Here is a 16,861-nt window from a genome sequence, read left to right on the forward strand (position 1 = left end):
AGACCAATATTTCGTACACATTGCTTCGAAGACACATATCTCCGGAACTGATGAAGCTATCGGAATCGTACAAAAACAAATAGGTAGCACACGTAATAAACATTATATGCGTATCACATTCATTACACTCACAAGTCCCAATATTCCGGATGAAATTCCGGAATTCGTATTCAAATTAATTTCTGTCTGCCCATTGAATTGAAATAATTAAAAGTTGCTTGCTTTCCTAACAATGCAAGCGAGGGGAAAAATAAAGAGGTGTTTTCACAAATTTGTTTGGCTTATTTCTTTCACTCTTGGCTAGGTCTTGCGTGTGTGTGTGTGTTTATGTCTGGGTATAACAAACGGTTCTTGCGAACTTGAAATAGTTTAAGAACGGTGCGAACCGGCTGAATAGCACCACTATATATATATATATAAAGAGACGGAGACGAAGTAGACGTTGAAAATGTTTGGGATAGAAAGCTTTTCGAGTTTTGGACTTCAATGTATTCATCGTAAATGGTAAGAACATCGAATCCCGTAGCATTGAGTAGCTTTATGAGCCAAAGGGTTTACTCTTTTAATCTGAAATGTCCTATTGTTACCGTACAATGTACTCAGGGACAGCAAGAGGTTGCCGAGTTGAACTACCGCTAAGGGTATAACAAACTTTCATGAAAAAAAGACTGATCCAGATATTTTTCTCTACTTGTAATTCTGCTGGTGAGACCCTGAAATCTCAAATCAGTTTATTCTAACAAATTCAAAGAGGGGGACTCATGAAATGAAATGAAATGAAATCTTAAAGTTTAGCGTCCCACGCGAATGCCGGCTAGGCTAAAGGAGACGGTGATAATGAGAAATGAAAGAAATAATGGCATGAAGAAAGTGGGAGGAAACGGAAGAACCTCGAGGAAATCCACGCACACGGTGTTTGTCCACCACAAAGCTCACTTGGCCCGAACTGGGATCGAGCCAAGGAACCCCATGCGCCATAGGTGAGCACTCTACCACTGAGCCACCGCCTCCCCTAAGGGGGCTCATACTTTAATGAAAACTCCAGGCTGAAAATATAGAGTAAATGTATAGTCTGTTCATCATTAATAGGCTACTATTGTATCCTGATCAGAAAGTCAGGAGTACATCTTTAATAATAATAATAATAATAATAATAATAATAATAATAATAATAATAATAATAATAATAATAATAATAACATAGAAAGGTGTAAGCTACAGCCATCAAATTTTGTACACAGACAGATCTAGATGTTCACAGATAGATAGATCAAATCTATGCGCGTATTAAGCTGTTTTTCTTTTTAATTTTCTGCTCGGGAAGGGGGGCGGATTGCGGAGGGTGGACCATGTTATCTGAAAATGTATGAATTTTTCTCGCATTTTCTAAGAACGTCTTGCCTGTATGCAATCCACATAACATATTGGTTATGCGGGCTTACATAACATCAGAGTATAAATATCCGGGAATTGACTTCCTCTCCCCGGATGAATGAATGGAGGTTCTGAACTAAGCCGTGGCAACAGCGATTACTTACTCCTTCTAGCCAGGGTCTGAATTCAAGTCCTGAATTCAAGACAATGGCAAGTGCTTACTGGTAGTTAAACATAAAGAAATCAGTTTTACGTTCCACTATCCTTTCCTGTAGAATGAAACAGACAGATGATTAATGAAAATGAATGATTAGAGAATGTATGGATGAAATTGTAATGTGAGAGGAAAGAGAGAAAACTCCGAAAAAACCCACGGACACGATGTTGTCCACAAATTTACATCGTCTGGGATCAAACCAAGACCCTTCAAGTGGAAAATAAATTAGACAATTATTAAGCTATTCTCTAGCTATTAAAGAATGAGAATATTGCATAGGAAAACTGTTTCTGCAATGTTGATATTCTTATGTTATATAAGTGTTATCATTTTGAAAAGTGGAGAAAAACGCACCAAAATCTCGTTTTCAACTTCCACACGAAAGCAATATTTAAAATGAGCACACTGAGGCTAATGTCCCGTGACCTTACCGGGAGTCAAACGTGGCACTATGCGCATCACAAGTATTGTACAAGCGTAAACCGTAAAGGTATACAAGGTATACAAGACCACTAGCTAATAAATATATAAATTGTTAAATACTAATGGATGTCCATTGTGTATAAAATATCCACTAATTTGTATTTTGTTTTAATCTTCTAATCAAGAGCTGATTTTTATTCATTTAACTAGCCAAAAGTAAGGTAAAGTGGATATTCTTTTCACTTTCACTCACTATTATTTATTTATTTATTTATTTACTTATTTATTTATTACCATTTAGTAAGTAAATTAAAAGCTTACTAATTAACTGTCTGGCCTATAGAACGCGAAGATTCAATGCCGCATTCACAAAAGCTCTCAACTTGGCCTTTATCCTTAGTCAACTGGATCCAGTTTCTTCTTTGTATGCCTATTTCTGCGAGATCCGTGTATTGTTCTCTCATCTGTGCCTAGACCATCGTAATAGTACAATGTTCATTAAGTAGACCAAACATTTTTATAGTTAGAAACTTTTCATTTACATTCTATAAAATTGAATTATTGTACCTCTAAAGTGCATAACGATGAGCGGTATAGATAAGGATGAAAAAATTGAGGGAAGCTATATATGACCTCCTTCTTGACTCATTTATTTAAAATTTTAATTTTTTAGCTTTTTGAAAAACGAGAAAGAAGAAACGTTAAAGTTCTTCCTTTGCAGAGAATGAGACAGGATCCCTTCGCAAATGTATATTAAAGCTATTCACTTGTCATCAACCAACCATGGAAAATGGTTGTGATATGTTTCTGCGAATGACGAGGTGGATAGGTCAGGGATTGAAGCTCCTATGTAAACACATATATGTGTAGTGTTATAATGGGTTTGACCTTTATATAATACTTTCACGCGATAATACGTTTGAAAAATTTTAAATTTGAGAAATGCCAATTTGGACTCGTTTATAATTCCTTCAAAGTAGAAGAATTTGAAAATGTATTGCGTTACCTGCATTATTTGTTTGCTTGTTTGTTTGTTTGTTGATGTTTAGTGTTCCTTCTTATCATCAAGGCTATATGAGATGTGAACCTTAAGAGTTTAAGGTGGAATCCCGAACCACAGTATTGAGTTCAACACTCACGAAGAATTGAACCAGGGACTACGTTAGCCATTAGACCAGAGGAAAGAACATAAAATGGCCGTTAGTACCTATCGTTAAAGGTGGATAGGGAACTAAATAGATTACGTTAGAATTAATGTTGTTTAATTTTTTTAACCTGCAAAACACAAGTCATAGCTTTCGATATTGAAGCATTCAGTTATGCCCAATGATACCTCGGCATCAGAAAACCAAATATTATTTATCTATAAGACTTACTAAAGAATTTAACCTCAAATAATGTACGATAATATGAGACACATGACACCACCCCAGTTTGCCATTCCGTTGTTCTACCGGCTAGCATGCGCATCTTTGATGCACGTGGTCTCGGGTTCGATCTCTGTTGGGGAGCCTTAAAATTTTGAATGCTTTACGATGGTGCGCATTTCACCTTAATCTGTAGATCCACGCCTTATTTAGCCTCGCTGCTAAAACGAACGCTAAATTCTCAACCAACCAATGGCTTCAGTTTCTTAGATTTTTACACGACCTACCTTACCCGTAAGCTGCACATATGACACCGAAAATAAATACATCATTGCCTACATATAAAAACCGATATTCGTTGCTAATTCGCGTTCCCAAAACAAGAAATTATTTCTCAGGTTTGAAGTAACAAAAATGTTATATATAACATGATTAAAAGTAAATAATAATAATAATCATAATAATAATAAATAGTAATGTCTTCGAAAATACTGCTTGTAGATCAGTTGTTAGTTAATTTCAATTATTATTAACTTTGAGAAAATGCACTAACTCACCACAAAGTCGTCCAGAAGCGATGCACTTCTCCGTCGGAGCACATGCAAGTAGAATATGGAGCGGACGAAATTTCTGCTTCCAGTTTTTATCAAAACATATTAACAAATTTCTTCAGCATTTTCCCAGACGCTATTGCTCAGTTTATTTGAATGAAAATAGATACACACACACACACTTACCCACATACAAGCACAAGGAAAGAAATTAAGAAATAACACGGGGAAGCAAGGAAGAAAGAAAAAATGATCGCGAACAAATTCAGAATGAATGATTTCGTAATAATAACTACACGCTCATATGCCACTGCCAATACATATATACATGCACGTACACACACACATATGTATAATAAAACACACACGTATGTTGTTTCCTTTCCCGCCAAGTCGGAAAACGCCTTAAATATTTTCTTTTTTTCTTTTTGAAGAAAGAAAACAAGAAGTACAGCGAACTTGTTATTATATGATCAGTCGCCAAGCACACAGTCGCACGCGTTCCGCCAACGACTGCTGGGAAAATTTCACTCTACTAAAAGTGTTCAGCAGGCCTACTGCTCGACTGATGAGGAACTGGGCCATAGGAGCTGTAGAGTAGAAATCGCTGGCCATGAAAAAGGGTTCTTCTCTTCACTTCCCCTACACTCTATATGTCCCTCCCGCCCCTTTGATCTTTCTCTCTCCGCCCCCTAAGCAATAGATACTCGATGCATTCTCTGGACATGCATGACTGGGATACATATAATATGTTAATATCAACAGTAGCTGTTATGGTCGTATCACATTATCGCAATACACAGTTGGTAAAGATAACTTGCTATTTGCATGCATAGACTAAGTGTGGGGACAATGAAGATTCGAAGTTTTGTTTAGTTTGTTTATTTTTTACGCCCTTTTTTCAGCACAGAGACTACATGAGATGTGGACCTACAGTTCAAGGTGGAATTCCGAACCACCGACTGTAATGTATTCAATGTTCTTGCATTAGGATTCGAACCAAGATCACCTGAACCAAAGGTCCACGCGCAAATCACTAAACCAGTAGAAATGATATGTTTACATTGTTGTATATTGTTGTAGATGGGTAGGAAAATAAATACCTGTATTGGTTGATCGAAAGTCATATGAGAATATTCTTTGGAAACGCGCCCTTACAAGTCAGAGTGGAACAAAGAGAACTTAAAGAGGTCGATCATTTCAAGTATCTGAGAATTATTTTAACGAGAGACGCTTACTACACCAGAGAGATCAGGTCAAGAATTATCATAGTCAAAGAAGCGGTCAACAAGAAAAGATCACTTTTAATTAGCATCCTTAATATTGGACTAAGGAAGAAATTGGTCAAGTGATATAGGCTATATGGAGTATTGGACTGATGGTTCACAGACTTGAATACTACGGAAGTAAGAATTTAGAGAAGAAATATTTAGAGAGCTTCGAAATATGATGTTGGAGGAAGATGGAGAAGATAAAATCGACAGAAAAAGTACAAAAGAAGATGTTTTAAAACGGATAGGAGAGAAGAGGATGCCAATCGGATCGGACTCATCTTGCGAAGAAGTTGTCTTCTTCATACCGCCATATCAGGAAAGATGGAAGGAAAGAAAGGAATAGGAAGAAGATGAGAGTTAAAGAAACTCATTATTTCCAGAACCTGCCAGAAGCCAGAATACTTAATAACAAATATAATAATACTTAATATTCATATCAAATCTTAATCAGTTTGTACAGTTTTCTTCTTTCTTTCCAAAATAATAAATACTATTTCAAAAGCACTGGTCACTTTAATCTACAATATTTTCTAGCTAATAGATCAACACAAACCTCAAAGTTTGAAATAACTATTTTGTTTTCGAGGAATAAATACTGAGGGACCGCAGTGGCTTAGGGTAGAGTGCTAGCTGAGTGGTCTTTATGGTAGACAAACACCGCATACACAAATTTTTCCGGGATTCTCTCATTTCCTTCCATTTTTTCATTCCTCCATTATCATCCATCTAATCACAGTTTCCCTTAGTCTGCGCATAACATGGGGCGTTAAAAAAACGCCTCAAGAGGTCTATAGGCAATTGATACGAGTTATATGATATATTTGACTGTGCACCATATTGGCATTTGACTCTTAAATTAGTTTGAATCTAAGTAGAAACACAATCTGAACTGCCTACAAGTCGTAAAACTATTAAGAAATGATTTTCCTTGGATACGTATCCGATGTGAACGAACAGTAACCTCTGTTCCGCTGGTGTAAATATCTAGTCTGATGATTACAGGGTAAAACGGCCGTTGGTTCGAGTCTAACTTCCGACAAGGGCGTCCCAAGTTCCTATGTTTGTTACTATCGTTAGAAGGTTTCACGTAGAATGTAAATTCAAATTAACAAATCGAAATTAAAACAAGAAACTGGTTATACGGTGAACGTCTGGCAATTCGCAACGCCAGATTTTCTCCATAAAATTCTGAATCTTATGAAATTTTTCTTCAATATTGTTATCAAAAACATTTCAGCATTACGTAGCAAATTACTTCTTTCTATGAAAGAAAGTCGTACACTATGAAAACTTTCAGTGAATTTCCATAAACCGTTGGCAAACATGCTGTCATATCACTGTTAAATTACACCCTATCCCAGTATGAAGAATACAGTGATACTTATATAACAATGAATCATTGTTTCTTTCAAAGGTAATTCCGTATTCCCGGATTACAATGATTTGTAATTTAATAACCACATAATATATGATATCATCATTTACTGAAAAGTCCTACAGTTCAGCGTTTGGAGAAGTTTAAGAAAATATGTGTTCGGAGAAATTGTAGCTCAGTAGTACAGAATTCACCTCTGGTAAGTGGTGTCCTTGGTTCAATCTCAGGCCGCGCCAAGTAAACTTTCTGGTTGACAAACACTGTGTGCGTGGGTTTTCAGGGGTTTTTCTCATTTCTCCCCCTCTTACTCTATATTTCACCACTATTATTATCTCATCATCACAGTCTCTCTTGCCTAGGTACATAATTGTGGAACTTTTAAACTATTTTTTTTTTTCAAAAATTAAAAAAAAAAAAATGTATTTAGTGTGTTTGAGATAGTGTTTACCGCTCCATAATTTGAACGTCCACCAGTTTTCCATTTTATACAACGAGCCGCCGGGTTATTTTGGAGTCTCAAAGATTTGACACATTGTTTCACAGCATTTTCATAGTAGACCGACAGAAGCTCAAAATTTGAAATAATTTATGGTTTTTCCTGTGGAAATCGTAAATAATATCTCATGTACTCTGGCCTTTCTGTTTCCAAGTACTTTCTAATACAATATTCAAGTATTCCTACTCATTTACCTAATCGTGACGTAACTTACCACTTGTAATAGATATTGCTTTCTTTGTCAGTTTTATTTCTTTATATATTATATTAATATGTATTTATTCATTTTTTGGAGATTGTAAAGAAAGATAAAAAAGATGGAGAGGGTCCTTCTATAACGATTTATGACTTGTGTCCTTGTGCTTACAGATTCTCAGTCCGATCCTGTAGGTTGTGAATGTACTATACCTACGATTAAAGTTAAACTTTCTTCCTTTTGTTGCCCCCCCCCCCTCTTTCCTTAATGCACGCGAATTCTAGAGGAGGATACTGAAGTGACACTATATGCCAAAACAATGTTCAAGTTACATAACCGGTGAAGCCACACGCTCATGGCTAGAATATCAAGTGTGTACTCTTTTATAATAAGAAACTGTCTCTCCTATAATTCGCTCTTTCGACACATACCATACTGACAGGTAGTAATACCATGACAACAACATTTTTAAAATAATGGGCTTGTAATCTTGTGTAGGTTTAACAAACACGTGTCACAGCGGTATGTTTTAAACTTGGTTCGTTGAGTGCAATGGCACATACTGCTTAGAGCAATGTGGACTAGTAGTGGTGGTATTCTGGTTACGTATTTTGATTCAATCAGATACTTTTACGTACAGTAAGGACTAAAATTATTCATGAGAGTCTCTTGTTCTGTGTTTACTGAAAAAAAAACATCAGTTAGGGAAACGGTCTGTGTAGCTTTAAGCACGAGACGAGACGAGACGAGAAGTGCATGTTCAAATTTGAGCCGAGAAATTTTATGAGTCTCATGGACAACACTACTTCATGCATGCCTTAGATCTCAAACATTATTTCAGGTCGTCTACAAAGAAATACAAGTGCATATTTGAAGTAGCTAGTGGTGAGCACAAAAACCGGTTTTTAGAAAAACCGAAATTGGGTTTTGAAAATTTTCAAAAACCGGTTTTTCGCCGAAACTAGTTATAGGTTTTCTCCAAAATTGGTTCGGTATTTCACCGGATCCGGTTCCGGTTTTGAAATGGAATGAAATGAAATATTTAAGTTTTACGTCCCACGATTATGGCGGTTAGATACCAATTTCTTTGATAAATATGCACATTAGTAATTGTATAAATAGAATAACAAATTGCTACAAAATTTACTCAAACGATGATGAGAGGTATGAAGAAAGTGAGAGGAAACGGGAAAACCACAGAGAAACAAGGTCCACATTGCGCGAGCTGGGATCGAACCAGGGACCCTAAGCACCGGAGGTGAACGCTCTACCACTGAGCCACCGCGCCCGGCCAGGTTTCTGTTTTCTACAAAACCGGTTTCAGTTTTTCCAAAACAAGTTCTATTTCTGACCAGAATAGTGCTTCGTTGTTCTCCGGAAACAGAATTCGTTTCCACAGAAATACTTTTGTGTGTTTTCCAAAACAGTTTTCACCGAATCGAGTTTCGGTGAAAACCGAAACCGGTTTCGGCGAAAAACCAAACCGGTTTTAGAGAAAACCGAAATGTCGGTTTTTCTAGAAACAGGTTTCCGGATTTTATAAAAAACGGTCCTAATTTGAAGTATGCTCAGAGACGGTTTTAAAATTTTAATTTTGGGTAGGCCCGCTCCTCGCATCTATGGATATATATACACATTTGATTGATTAAGACAGTAGGGAATTACTTTTACAGTAATAGTTGATACTATTTGTTAAATAATTATCTACCATTAATATAAATAGTGGAAAATATATTTACTCTTTATTTTATCCTTTAGCGTTTATATATTTCTCAAAATTTTTGGGTAGACCCGTGCGCGTGCCAATAAATTCTGAATTCTAAAAATTCTAAATTCTACCCAGCCTATCTGCTAAATCCGCCACTGAGTACGCTTATTTCCGGAACTGTCGTCGCCTACTGTGCGACGAAAGGTCCACGTTCACAAGTTTGCAAGCGCATAGTACTTGGCGCGCGAATATGCAGACTACGTTTGTAGGTCTATACTTATATACTTAAAATTACGGTTCCTCGAAGCAGAAACAATGATACTGTCAGAATGACTTGTAAATAAAAATTTTAAAAAATGCGAACAGTTATTTTTTTCATGGGGGGAAATATTTATTTTTGTTAATTGATGTTATGATGATTTCTTTGATAAATATGCAAATTAGTAATTGTATAAATAGAATAACAAAATGCTACAAAATTAACTCAAACGTAATTATGTGACTATACAATGGAATTTAAAATAACGGAGAACTAAATAATATATTTAATAATAGTTCCATTCCACGACATTTCTGCTTAAAATATGATATCTACTCTATATAGTTTGATTGTGATAATTAGACTATCCGACTGCAGCAATTTGCACGTAAATTACAAATTTTAATGACATATAAGCATAAATTAAAATTTTAAACTATAGCACAGAATAATGAATACCTATATTATCCATTACTCTATGGTTATAGCTTCAGTTCCCAATGTTAATTAGCAGTGCTGTGCCGTGGAGAGGGCGAGCGAGGCGACAGTCCCGGGCGCCGAAATAAGGGGGCGCAAAATTCGAACAGAAAAAGAAAAGGAGGAAAGAAAAAAGAGAGGAAGTAAATTTGGAATATTACTAGTATGTACTTAAATCCTATTCCTGCTTTAGGAAGTGGTCCTATAATGTTACTCGTTTTAGGAAAATGAATGTGTACATGTATAAAATAGAAAAGAAAAAGTAATAAAAGGTGTTAAAAATCAAGGAAAAGCAGAATTTATTTTTGAAAATATTTTTTACGCTTCGTGCCAACCATGGTGGCGCTCCACGGCTGGTCCATCGACCTCACTGATATGTATGGGGCCGCCGTCCTATACTCTAGCTCCGGGTGCTGATTTCCTACGGCACGGCACTGACAGTAAGGTTTCTAAATAAACAATACGGGGTTATCATTTTTTCCTTGCACTTTGTCTCTATCAGAAACCGTAATATATCAATTACCGTACATTTGGCAGCTTTTGACGACTGTAAAGCTTCGTTTCTATATTTTTATCGAAGTTAATACTAATTCCTCTTAATTCGTATAATCATATTATAGACTGAAATAATGTGACGTCACATCCGTCTCGTTGCCATGGTGATCGCAATTTTATTTTCTAAACAACATTGCCTAAGAACCTAAGTATAAAACGAAAACAGTGATGTATTAACTTCCATATTGCAAACATTAGAGTAAAAGAAATACCCGTATGTGAAAAAAAAAAAAAAAAAAAGATTTCCAATGTATGTAACTACGAAAAGATAGTAAAAGCATGCAGTTTGGTAAACAATGTTAATATGTGTCAAGCGTTGAAAGTGAAATGTTTCCCCTCGGCAGTGGCGTATTTAGGGGGGTGGCTTCCGGGCTTAAGCCCCCCCCCCCCGAAATCTTACTTAGTATAGTAAAGTAAATGAAATATCTTCCAGAATTTTCACATTTCCAGGTAAAGCCCACCCCGAAAGTTAGCAAAGCCCCTCCCGAAACAAAATCGTAAATACGCCACTGCCCCTCGGTATCACAGATTTTGCGTATATATACATATGGAGGTTACAATAAGTGTGAAAATATACTTGTTTATTATCGGATATTAAATTTAAACAATTTTGGAAAAATTTCATTTCGTACCATCAGTATCACATCTTACATTGCAGATGTGTAGGCCTACAGAATTAGTGTTTAAAACTTATGCGGAACCATGTATAATCGGATGTTTTCTTGTTGTATAGTACTGTCAATGTATATTTTTAAAGTAAAAAGGAATTATAAGGGAAGATCCAATGCATGTTAACCGATCAGAAATTGGTCCAGATTGAAAATTCTCACAAATGCATATGATTACAAGCTTTGTGTGTTTTCTTTATTATTGTTTCTTCATTTTGTAGCCACTGTAATTATACACGCAATTTTAAGGGGTGGACATAATCTAAATGCGCAATATAATTAACATTATTCTCAAAGTAGACAATGATATTTCTTGTAGATAAATCGTTTATTTGTTCTATTTTCATTGTGCTGACAGCTCGTCAGTCTGACCTTAGCGATTTTACATTGTGTGTAGTTGCTTTTGTTCATTATGAACGACTTGGTAATGAAGTTACATAGGCAATTTCTATCTTATCAGTTTACCTAGAGATGTGGTCCTTGTAGAAAAAGGTTCATTAAATGTTACTTCCTGAATTACTAGATTTCACCTGTAAATTTTCTAAGTAGTGGCTCCATATTGTTAATCTGTACCTTTTCCCGCCAACTTTGTCTTCAAAATATTCTATAATATCTTATTAACAGTAGCTATACTTCACAGTATTCTTACCGCTTCATGCATTTGTTTAGAAAACAACATGGTGATCACCATGGTAACGAAGAGGAAATGACAACATCACTATTTCAGTCTTTGAACAAAATGAAAACCTAACATAACATACTTACTGTACTTTTCATAAAACCATCTCCCAATTTTCATAAAATACTTATTAGCAATTTATTATTATTAGCATATATTAGCAATTTTTATTTTACGGATTGTACTGACTTGTGAGACGAGAAAATTTGTTTTGTAACTGAATAACCATCCGGAACTGGAACATGAGGAAGAAGGGGCAGGTACGTACCAACAGAAGTGTAGGGCACCGAAAGCTCAGTCGTGCACTTCACTTGCTTTGGCTAACAATACTGTAGTGAAGTGCATGTAAGGTATTGAATCATGTATACAATATATGGGGCTTCATTTAAGCAGGATTATAAGGCAGTAACATGTTTTGTATTTTTTTTACCAGATTACTTTAATGAAAAGTATCCGTTTTCAGAAATGTGATCCATATACATTAGTCTTATACATAATAGATTTTATCCGTAAATTTTGCAGATTTTGGTCCTCATATTGCTCAACTGCACCACTTCTTTCCTTGTAACTCTTAACGTTTCGTGCGGATTACCAATATGGAGACATTATTTTGAAGATTTACGAGTAAAATCTACAGATTCAAAAAGAAAGAATAACATCTAATAAACCTAATAATAAAAACGCATTACGGTACGAATAACACAATTAGTGTACCTGCAGGTAAAGTAATGCAACAGAAATAACACAGTTAAGGTGTCATTAGCATGTAATGCACCATACAGAAAGTAATTATACAAATCAATAAATAATAGTATGTGTGTCGCTTGTACCGACATAGCCTAAATTGCTTCTGATTGGCACAGACGGCACGTGACCTGATCAGGTGGTATGACGTCATAGGGATCAATACTCTCTTAATTATGACATGAATACCTTGACTCACCTCCTAGACTTGGGAAGGATTCATAGAACCACACTCCTTAAATTTTGGAAATTGCGAAAACTAAAAATTTGATATAGTAGTATAGAACCGATTATGTATCTCAATAAGTTCGGTCGATCCATCTTGTTCCGTTTTATGGATAGAAAAAATTGGTAAAAATTCAAATATCGGAGGTTTTTGACTATTTCATTATATTTGATGAGATTTTACTTTATATCGTCATATAGATGAGTACAGGGGACTATTCCCTTTCAAAAGACATGGGTACATTGATGTACTACTCTTAAATTTTGGGAAGGGTACATTGGTCCACCTCTTAAAGTTGGAAATTGTCAAAAAATGAAATTAGGAAATGTTCCTAAGGACTCGAATATACAACTGTAAATTTGCGTGGTTCTACTTATCCTTTTCTTAGCGTAATTAGTATTAGCATATGCTTACCATGTGGTCAGTAATTGACATAATTTATCTTCTTTGATGAGCCTTTAACACGTTATGTGGAAATTGTTAAGTAAAGGGCTTTATTTTCTTTCATAGGGCATGAGTACATTGATACTCCCATTTCAAAATTTGGAAAGATCCGTTGGCCCAACCCTTAAATTTAGAAATTGTCAAAAAAAAAAAAAATCAAATCTTGTAAATGCTCCCTAAAACTCGAATGTATAATTTGTAAATTCGGTTGCTCCTGCTTATTTAGTTCTATGGGTATAAAATTGTCAAAAACTCAAAATTTGGAGATTTTGACCTGTTGTATCCTCTGTGATGAGAGTTTATAATATTATTATATGCTCATACGAATGAGTATATGGGCTAATTCTCATTCATAGGACATAAGCATAATGATGTTCTCGGAGGATCTGGTAAAGTAATCTGGTAAAATTTCGAAGGAGTACCTTGGCCCACCATTAAAATTCGGAAATTGTAAAACAATGTAGATCGGTAAATGTTCTCTAGTACTTGAGTACATATTTATGTAAAGTTGGTTGATTCTGCTCCTTCAGTTGTATGGGTATAAAACTGTCAAAAATATATATTGTCGAAAGTGATATTTTATATTTAGCGGTAATTTTAAATGTTGACGGGGAAATTGTATTAGCATGAGGGTATTTTGAATTTTGTGCTAAATGTTCCCAAGATGAATTGTAACATATAATTATATGAATAAAGACAGAGTTCCATCTTTGATTGGAATTAGAATTGGATACATTTTGGAATTGTCAAAAAAAATCGTAATTGATTTTTAGGATTTGGGTATATACATTTTTGTATGGTCCATATTAACGGGTAACCGCAACTTTAACGGTGGCTATCTATAAACCATATCCCATACATGTAAGCGAATTTTTAATTCCTTTTTTTCGTAGCAGCTAGAACGATTATCTCGACTCAGTTTCTAGAGGAATTAATCTGTTAACATATTAACAGATAACGGCAACTTTAACGGTTGGCTATCTATAGCCCATATTCCATGCATTTAAGCTAAATTTTTAATTCTGCTTTTTGCAATATACAGTTAGAACGATTATCTCGGCTGATATCGTTAATGTAGTCAATCCTTGAACATCTTAACGAGTAACGGCGACTTTAACGACGATTATCCATATCGTATACATATATTTTACATGATCCTCTTTACTGTCTTTATCAGAATTTTTTAAAGTTTACATACTCTTTCGAGTATTTCTGAAACTTACAGTGAGATTAGAGTAATGTATTAACAAAATATATTGAACAATTTGTACATTTGTAGTTATCGATATATTTTTCTCATGGAAAATTAAAATCATGTAGAAAATATTTGATTTCTATTGTTGTTCGTTAAGGTAATGTGTAATGATTTGATGTATAAGATTTTTCTTAAAAACATTCCGACTTTTTCTTTAGTTGAACGTTCCATGGTTATGCTGTTGAGGAGAGAGATAAATGAAAGTGAATTATCATAAAATCAATTGGAATCCATGACCACGTAGACCAAAGGAACACACATCAGCCAGTAGAGCAGCAGAGAGGGTAAAGCTTTTAATTATGCTTTTGTTCACACCTTTGTCTTTGCAGGTCGTTCAGCTGCGAGAAGAGAGGAACATGAAACAACAAACCAACCTGAAATGTTTGGTGTGGTTGGAGAAAACTATCAGAAGCACTTCAAATTCTTCGTCAAATGTACAGAGAGGACACTATGCTACTCATAAGTGTTTTTGAGTGGCACAAGAGGTTCAAAGAGAATTGCGAGAAGGTGAAAGATGACTCCGGGAGCAAAAATCCTTCAACAAGCAGGACTAATGTGGAATGGGCAAGGCAGGTGTTGTGTGGTGATCGTCAATTGACTTTTCGAGTAGTCGCCAGTCAACTGGAGATGAAGAAAACTGTTTCGAAAATCATTAGCAAAAATTTAGGCATGCGAAACTCTGCGCAGAAATGGCACCACGATTGTTGAAGGATGATCTGAACTGCTGGATTCAGGTATGTTAGGATCATCGCCCGTCTGGAAACAGAATCAGACTTATTTGTAGAATCATAACTGGCGATAAAACATGGCTCAGGATCTGTTGATAGTAGAAGTTTCTTTCGCCGAGGGCAAAGAAAGGCAGTCAAAATAATGCTGATCACGTTCTTCGATGTGAGAGCCATCATTCACAATGAGTTCTTGCCACATGACCAGACAATCAATAAGGACAACCACAAGGAGATGCTGCAGCGTTTGTTTCGCTCAGTGCTCAAGAAGAAACATTAGTTGTGGCAGGACGAATCATGGTTGTTGCATCATGACAATACTTCAAATCATAATATTCTCAGCATTCGGCAGTTCCTGGCCGAGAAGAACATCGCTGTCCTGAACCAATGGACCAACACCATTCACCAGATTTTACTCCCTCCATTTTATTAATTACCGAAGCTAGAGATGATTAAACCCTTTTGAAGACATGGAGGCTATCAAGAAGACTGTAACGACGGAGATTCGGAACATCCAAGCAAAATCTGTCAAGCAGTACATAGAGGCGTGACAGAGACCGGTGGAGGATTAAAGGGGATTACCTTCAAGAGGTAACGTAGATGTAAATTGTCAGCGCTACCAGTCCTGCTATCTTTTAAACACAAGGGTCTTCGCTACTGCGAAATTAAACTACCGCTAATTTTATAGTTTTTCTGTAATATCCTCAAAACAAATAAAAATATTCGAAAAGCAGAAACGTAGTGAACTAAACAATACGATTTTGCGTGTGATACCGTTATCAAAACTTATCTATCTGCTTTCGATTTGCAGCTGTAGATAGATTTAACAGTTTTTGCGGGTTCTGTAAATAGCGGCATACCAAAAGCAGATAGGTGAATTGTGGTAAAGGTATCACATGCAGAATCGTATTGTCTAGTTCACTACGTTTCTGCTTTTCGAATATTTTTATTAGTTTTGAAGATATTACAGAAAAACTCTAAAATTAGCGGTAGTTTAATTTCGCTGTAGTGAAGACCATTAAAGATAATAGATCTAGTGGGTTCGGAAGCGTACGGAGGCCGCTAGATTAGAGAAGAAAACAAAATGTATGTGGTGGAACATAAAAAATTAGGTTGAACCTGTTTAAAATCAGTTGTTGCAATAGAATGTTTGTAGGACACGAAAAGATTACATTCTTATTATTTACTGAATATAGAGATGCTTTATAAAAACTTTTATAGTGTAAATAATTAGTAGTGAAACATGACAAGGAACTTTGGAACCAAGTCATATACGGGTTATGATAAAATGACCAGACGTCGCATTTTAAACAGAATTGTCACTTTTTAAAAAAAGAAAGTCGTCCAGCGCCCCTAGAAAAATGGAAACAGGACTCAAAATGCCCCATCTTTCTTTTTAAGCTCCCTGTTTTGGCTCCTAGGAACGTAGTATACTCGTAATTCCTTGTATGGACTTCAACAGTATTTTGAAGAAAAGACCAACCCTTGTACAAGAAATTCAGTCATCAAAGAGTATGAATTCAAGAGATAATTGATTATAGTTTATGCTAAATGTTAAAAGATAACATAAAAAATTAAAATCTGAATAAGCTTAAGTAAATAAAAAACTTGCTTTTGAAAAACTAGAAATTTCTTCCTCATTGACATGATTAACTATATAGCAATACCTGGGTGGACTTTCAAATTATGCCAGTTTGCCGAGTATCTCGTTTTATGATTTTTAAAATCTGGTCGTCCTAACTTATGTTTTAAGTTACCATCCCAACATTTACCTGTCGGGAGTTGGGACTATACAAGAACTTCGAAAATCGTCAGTTTAGTTGTCAAGAGATTCTAATCCGTAATCTC

General features: G+C 35.5%; 1 protein-coding gene across 2 annotated transcripts in view; it reads right to left on the minus strand.

Annotated features, from left to right (window-relative positions):
• The window catches only part of LOC145673266 (pancreatic triacylglycerol lipase-like), a 273,081-nt gene that overhangs the window by 238,716 nt on the left and 17,504 nt on the right, over positions 1 to 16,861 (minus strand). Inside the window, exon 1 of one of the 2 annotated variants that reach the window (XM_081742802.1) lies at positions 3,939 to 4,507. The exons of the other annotated variant lie outside the window; for it this stretch is intronic. The gene's annotated coding sequence lies outside the window, so the exon portion shown is untranslated. Of the gene's footprint in view, positions 1 to 3,938; positions 4,508 to 16,861 lie in introns of those variants that run through there. 2 annotated transcript variants of the gene reach the window in all.

The sequence above is a fragment of the Thermobia domestica genome, chromosome 16, assembly GCF_964235325.1.
Source record: "Thermobia domestica chromosome 16, izTheDome1.hap1.1, whole genome shotgun sequence".
In the NCBI taxonomy this organism is placed as follows: domain Eukaryota; kingdom Metazoa; phylum Arthropoda; class Insecta; order Zygentoma; family Lepismatidae; genus Thermobia; species Thermobia domestica.